Source organism: Penaeus chinensis, chromosome 29 (assembly GCF_019202785.1).
Source record: "Penaeus chinensis breed Huanghai No. 1 chromosome 29, ASM1920278v2, whole genome shotgun sequence".
Taxonomy (NCBI): Eukaryota; Metazoa; Arthropoda; class Malacostraca; order Decapoda; family Penaeidae; genus Penaeus; species Penaeus chinensis.
Window position 1 is genome coordinate 14,599,824 of NC_061847.1, and position 7,500 is coordinate 14,607,323.

Sequence of the window (7,500 nt, forward strand, 5' to 3'; positions counted from 1 at the left end):
GAGAAGAAAAAAAATGGAAGAAGGAGAAGGAGTCGAAGGAAAAGAATAAGAAAAAAAATGGTAAGAAGAAGAATATGGAGACGAAGGAGATGAAGAATAAGAGAAAAAAAATGGAAGAAGAAGAAGGAGACGAAGAAGGAGCGATGCGTCAGCTGTGCCGTGACCCGCAGAAATCAGTCATGACCCGCGTTAACGTCTCATGACTGGTGGCGAAGACTCATGACGCACGGGAGACACGCATCGCCGCTGAGATCCGCCGAGAGCTCATGGGACCCCCTCGCCCAGTCGTTGTTAGTAGTAGCAGTCGTCGTGGTAGTAATTATAGCAATCGTCATCATGAATAATGCAAATCGCCATAATTTTGGCTTTATTAAGTGGATTTGATGCTTCAAAGTTACACATCTTTAATCCTATGACACACAAAAAAATGTGTGTGTGTGTGTGTGTGTCTGTGTGTCTGTGTGTGTACGTGCGCGTGTATGCTACGAGCGTCTTAGAACCTCCAGCACTCCTCCTCCTCCTTCTCCCTCTCCCCCCTCATCTCCTTCCTTCTTCCATTCTCCTCCATTTTTCAAAAAATCCTCTTCTATCTCTCTCCTCTTATTTCCCTTCTAACTGCACAAAAATGGTTTGTCGATACCTGCATTATAGCCGTTTGGGTGGCAAGACTATGCTTACCCTCCCATACGCACAGAGACGTGAATCCCGCGATAAAAAGCCGCCTTCGTCGACCATACAGACGATAGCATCCCATCGCATCTCCCTCTCATAGGAGGTGATTTATCTCAGATCTGCAGATGATGTATCGAGCCAAGCAAAGGAGATGCTGGCACGCTATATCTTATAATTTGCTTTGAAGATAACTACGCATGGCCTTGTAAGGGGGGGGGGGGGGTACGGAGGGATAGAGGGAAGGAGGTTGGAGAGAGAGGGAGAAGGATGGGTTGAGGGAAGGGGGGTGGAGAGGAAGGGGTGAAGGAGGAGTTGAGGGAAGGGGGGGGGGGGTAGTTAGAAGGATGGTAGATGGCAAATGGGGGAGGATGGGGAGGCAAAGAGGAGATGATAAGGGGGGGATGATAGAAAGCAGGATAGGGAGACGGAATGGGGATAGGGAGGGGGAGGGGGTGTAGGTGAAGAGAGAGATGGGGAGACATGATGAGCAGGAAGGCGAAGGGAAAGGGAGAAGGACTTGGGGTGGAGGCAGGGGTCGAGGGGAAGACGGAGGAGGGGAGAGGAGGAGGGGATAGACAGCGGATGGAGTGAGTGAGGGAGGGGGGGGGGGCAGAGGGGGGGAGGGAGGTGGAGATGCGAGTGTTGTTCCGCAGGTGTGTCCTTATTAATCTGCAATCCTTTAATAAAACTAGAAATGGTGTTTGACACATATATTCGAATTATTTATTTTCTTATGATAATTAATTTTACCAGCTGGAGGCGGCCTTTGTGAGGGTTACTCAAGTCACAGTATAAATTAGTTCGCAAGCAGGTGTGTGCTTGGCATGTCTTGATATTTTAATAAAACTTGCGATGTAAGATAATATGAAAATAAGAAGAGAAAAAACATTTTTATATTATTACTACTAATATTTTGTTTCTTCTGAAACAGTTATAACTAGTACTACCACAGACACTATTAATGATAATACTATCACTACTAATGATAATGATGATAACAGCGTCGATGCACACACAATGATGATAAAATCATCTTCTCGTTTCACCATCATAAATTTGCATCTTTTGATAAATGTAAATGAGAAGGTTACTCTTCTTGTCAAGTTAGCTCAATGGTTATACTGTCAACCCGACACCCCTTTAAGCTTTGGTGAGTAATCAGTATGTTGAGCGCCATGTTGCTAAGGTACTCAGAGTAATAGACGTGGCGTAGACACACGTGCGTATGGCCGTGTGTCCTGTTGCAGGATGGGAAATATGAAATGGTACCTATTCACGCATCAAATATCGAATATTTGTATTTGTATTCAAGTATATATGCGTACATATATACTTGCATGTTTGTATATTTACATAATATCGAAGTATATACACAATCACTACCCTATTTCTCAACCTACCTTCCCCCATCTCGCCCTCTCCGCCCCCCCCCCCCCTCTCTCCGCCTCCGTTCCCCCTCTCTCCGCCTCCCTCCCCCATCTCTCCCCTCTCTCTCCCTATCTCTCTGTCTCTCTCCTCCACCTCTCCCCCTTCCTCCTCCCTTCCCTCGCATCTTCCCCCTCCCTTCCTCTACAACTCCCCGAATTCTTCTCAGCACCCCTCTTGTGCGGTCCTTCTCACCCTCCCTCCCCACTCCTCCCCATCCTTTCTCCATCTCTCACCCTCCTTTCCCCACCTCTCACCCTCCCTCCCCCACTCCTCACCCTCCTCTCCTCTCCCTCCACCCCCTCCCGTTCGGAGCGCAGAATGGCTTTGCATCGAATAACCGCAATTGTGTTCTCGACTATTGTGCGGTCTCTCTAAATCGTTCGAACTTGCGGTCGGCACTTTCTGGTCGCCGCCGCCTCCGCTTCTCTCCGTGGACGCTCGCCATGTTGTAAAGGATGACTAATGAGAGCGGGGCTGGTCCTTTATCATGACGGGAGATGAGTAAGCCTTTTTTTTTTGCGTTCTGTCTGTGTGTCTCTTCCTCATTCTCCCTCTGTCTGTCTGGGTCTCTCTTCCTCTTTCTCCCTTTGTGCGTGCGTGTGTGTGTGTGTGTGTGTGTGTGTGTGTGTGTGTGTGTGTGTGTGTGTGTGTGTCTGTCGTGACGAGATATATAAAGTAAGGTTTTAGTTATATGTTTTTTTCAGTCTGCATATCCGCCTGTGTGTCTGGCTGCCTATTCTCCCCCTCCCTCTCGCAAATAACAAACAAACATCCCAGAACATAGGGAGACTCTCCTCTCACTAACGCCACTAGACAGACGTACTTGGCCAGTGTTCGGCAACCGGCCACAACATCGCATTAAAAGGATATTTGAAACAAATTCTTCCTCTTGGAGCGTGATTGCCTTATTTGGAACACTTGACACTTTAATTGCGAGCATTCCGGACGGGGTTGAAGGTCCTCTTTGCCTCCTTCTTCTCTCCTCCTCCTCCTCTTCCTCTTTCTCGTCTTCCTTATCTCCCCTTTTTGCTTTGCTTTGTATCTTGTTTCTCCTCTTGTTCGCCTCCCCTTTCTCTTCTCCTTGTCTTCCACTTCCTCTTCTCACCTCCACCTCCCTTTTCTTCTTCTCCTCCACCTTTTCCTCCTTTTACTTCTGTAACTTCTCCCATTCCCCCTTCTCCCTCTTACTCTTATAATTTGTTTATATATATATATACTCTCTCTCTCACTATCTATCTATCTATCTATCTATTTATCTATCTATCTCTCTCTCACACACACACAAACACACACACACACACACACACATTAACACACACACACGCACATATATAATATATAATATATAGTATATATGTAATATATACACAATATATATAAAATGTATTATATATATATATACACATACATACAAAAATACACACACACGTACAAACACATACACACACTCACACGCACACCCACGAGCACGCACACACACACGCACACACACACGCACACACACACATACACACATATACACATATATAAATATATATATATATATATATATATATTTGAGTATATAAAGTAAAGACAACAATTAAAAAAAAACAAGAATTACACCGTAGTGCCAACACTACTCAGCGATCACGAAAAGGGGAAAAGTGGAACCGAGCGAGACCGTCCCCTCGGCGACGGGCGATACTAAGTTGATACCTCGAAGGCTCGTCCAACGTTTCTCAATTCCCTGCACCGCCAGTTCAAGCCCGCCAATGGCACCCGCGTGCAACGTCCTCACGGAAATGTGTCACTTTTCTCGCCGTGAAATCGGATCTGTATCAGCAGTAGGCACGCGGGCATGTTCCACCCTGCCGTCGCGGGGACTCGAACCTCCGACCGGAGATTGCGAGTCCGATGCTCTAACCACTGAGCTACGACGGCAGGTCAGTAGACTGTCGAATTCTCCTTATAAGCTGAAGGCCAGTGACGCGCTCACGAGCGCGCGCATGTATATATATTGTTATATAATACATTTTATATATATTATGTATATATTACATATATACTATATATTATATATTATATATGTGCGCGCGCGCGCGTGTGTGTGTGTGTGTGTGTGTGCGTATGTGTGTGTGTGTGTGTGTGTGCGTGTGAGTGTGTGCATGTGTTTGTACGTGTGTGTGTATTTTTGTATGTGTGTATATATATTGTTATATAATACATTTTATATATATTATGTATATATTACAGATATACTACATATTATATATTATACATGTGCGCGCGTGTGTGTGTGTGTGTGTATGTGTTTGTACGTGTGTGTGTATTATTGTATGTGTGTATATATTTATAATACATTATATATATATTTTGTATATATTACATATATACTATATATTATATATTATATATGTGCGCGTGTGTGTGTGTATGTGTTTGTACGTGTGTGTGTATTATTGTATGTGTGTATATATTTATAATACATTTTATAATACATTATATATATTATGTATATATTACATATATACTATATATTATATATTATATATGTGCGTGTGTGTGTGTTAATGTGTGTGTGTGTGTGTTTGTGTGTGTGTGTGTGTGTGCGCGTGTGTGTGTTTGTACGTGTGTGTGTGTTTTTGTATGTGTGTCTGTATATATATATATATATATATATATATATAATACAAATTATATATATTATGTATATTTTATATATATTATGTATATATTATATATATCATATATGTATACATATATACTATATATGTATACATATATACTATATATGTATATATATATTATATATTATATATGTGCGTGTGTGTGTGTTAATGTGTGTGTGTATGTTAATATGTGTGTGTGTGTGTGTGTGTGTGTGTTTATGTGTGTGTGTGTGTGTGTGTGGGTGCGTGTGTGGGTGCGTGTGTGTGTGCGTGTGTGTGCGTGTGTGTATATGTGTGTGTGTGTGTGTTTGCGTGTGCGGTATGTGTGTTTGTATGAGTGTGTGTGTGTATGTATATATATAGAGATATATATATTATATATATTATATATATTATATATTATATATATCATATATATATCATATATATATTATATACATATTATATATACATATAATATATATATTAGTTATATTGTGTATATATATATATATTTATATATACAATATACAATATATAAATAATATATTTATATAATATTTATATATATAATATATATATATATAATATATACAATATATAAATAATATATATATAATAAATATATATATATAATATATACATATATATATATATATATATATATATATATATATATATATAATATAAATGATATATATATATATCAATATATATATACAATATAAATAACATATATAATATGTATATATAATATATATATGATATATATATGATATATATATTATATATAATATATATAATATATATATAATATATATATAATATATATAATATATATATCTCTCTCTATATATACAGACACACACACACACACACTCATACAAACAAACATACCGCACACCCAAACACACACACACACACACACACACACACACACACACACACACACACACACACACACACACACACCAACACACGCACATACACACGCACACAACACGCACACACACACCGACACACACACACGCACCCACACAACACACACACACACACAAACACACACACACAAACATTAACACATCCACACACGCACATATATAAATTTTATAAATATTATGTGGGTGGGTGCGTGTGTGGTGTGCGTGTGTGTGTGCGTGTGTGTGTGCGTGGTGTGCGTATGTGTGCGGGGTGTGTGTGTGTGTGTGGTGTGGGTGTGGGGTGTGTGTGTTTGTACACACACACCACACACGCACAGCGCACACACCAATAACATCTTGTCTCAACTCTCTCAGAAACATAGAGGATTTTTAATATAGTAGTTTAGTGAGTATTTAGTTACTTAAGTAATATATATAGGGTGTTTTTGTGATTTTATAGCATCATGTCATTTAAAGTAACTAATAAGTTCAATATCACAGGTCACCTATCACACGCATCTTTACTGTGAGTGAGTTTGGATTTGATGGGCGTGTGGGTGTTTGGTGGGGGGGTGTGTGGGTGTGTGCGAGTGAGTGGGTGCGGGTGTGTGTATGGGGGGGAGGGTGTTGTTCGTGTGTGGGTGTGTGGGGTGGGGGGGGGGTAGCAGAGTTTTATTTGTCAGTGGTGTTTGATTTTGGGAGTGGTGTGGGTGTGTTGGGTGTTGTGCTGTGTAGGCAGTGTTGGAGTAGTTGTTGTTCGGGTTTGGGTGGCTATGTGTGTAGTGTGTTGGTCGAGTGTGTGTGAGTTTTTTGGAGGGCGGGGGGGGGGGGGGAGTTTTAGGGTGGGGGTTGGTTATGGGGGTGGGTGGGTGGATCTGGGGGGGGGGAATGGGTGGGGGTATGGGTGGGTTGGGTGGGGGGTGAGGGGGGGGGGGAAGTGGTGGGGGGGAGTGGGGTGGGGAGGGGGTGGGTTTGGTGGGTGGGCGCGGGGGGGGGGGAGGGGGGAGGGGTGGTGGGGGGGGTGGTGGGGGGGTGGGGGGCGGGTGTGTGTGTGTGAGTGTGTGTGGTGTGTGTTGTTGTGTGAGTTGGTTTGAGTGAGCTGTGTGTGTTTGCTGAGTGTGTGGTGTGTTGGGGTCGGTGTATGTGTTGTGAGAGTGGTGGGTGTCGGGGGGAGTTGTGTGTCGTGGGGTGAGTGTATTGTGTTATTGTTTAGTTGTTGTGTGCGTTGGTTTTGTTGTGGGTGGTTGTTGTGTTTGAGTGTGTGTTGTCTTGATTGTGTGTTTGTTGTTGTGAGTGTGTAGTGGGTGTGTGTTTTTTTTGTGGGTGTGTGTGTTGTGTGTATTGTGTGTAAGTTTTTGTTGTGTGTGTGTTGGGTGTTTTTTGTTGTGTGTGTTGTGTTAGGTGTTGTGTGTGTGAGAATTAGTTCACACTAACAATACATGGAAAATTTATTATATACAATATAAATAATATATATAATATGTATATATAATATATATATAAGATTATTATTTGATATACATATTATCCATATTATTTATATATTGATTATTGTTATATCTAAATGCTTTATAATATATGTTAATATAGCTTTATATTATATATATCTCTCTCTTTATATACAGACACCACACACACCACACACACTCATACAAACACACTTACTCGCTCAAGCAAACTCACAACCACACACACACACCAACACACACACTCACACACACACACCGCAACACGCAGCACACACACTACGCACACACACAGCACACACACAGCACACTCATCACGCACACAAACACAAACACACAACACAACTCCACACTTACACACACACACGCACATATATAAATATA

The 7,500-nt window shown here is 41.7% G+C and overlaps 1 non-coding gene across 1 annotated transcript; it reads right to left on the reverse strand.

The window, feature by feature from the left end:
- Window positions 1-3,951: 3,951 nt before the first annotated feature.
- On the reverse strand, window positions 3,952-4,023 carry Trnaa-cgc. Its single transcript has one exon. It is a non-coding gene; the product is annotated as a tRNA-Ala (tRNA).
- Between the last annotated feature and the right edge of the window lie 3,477 nt (window positions 4,024-7,500).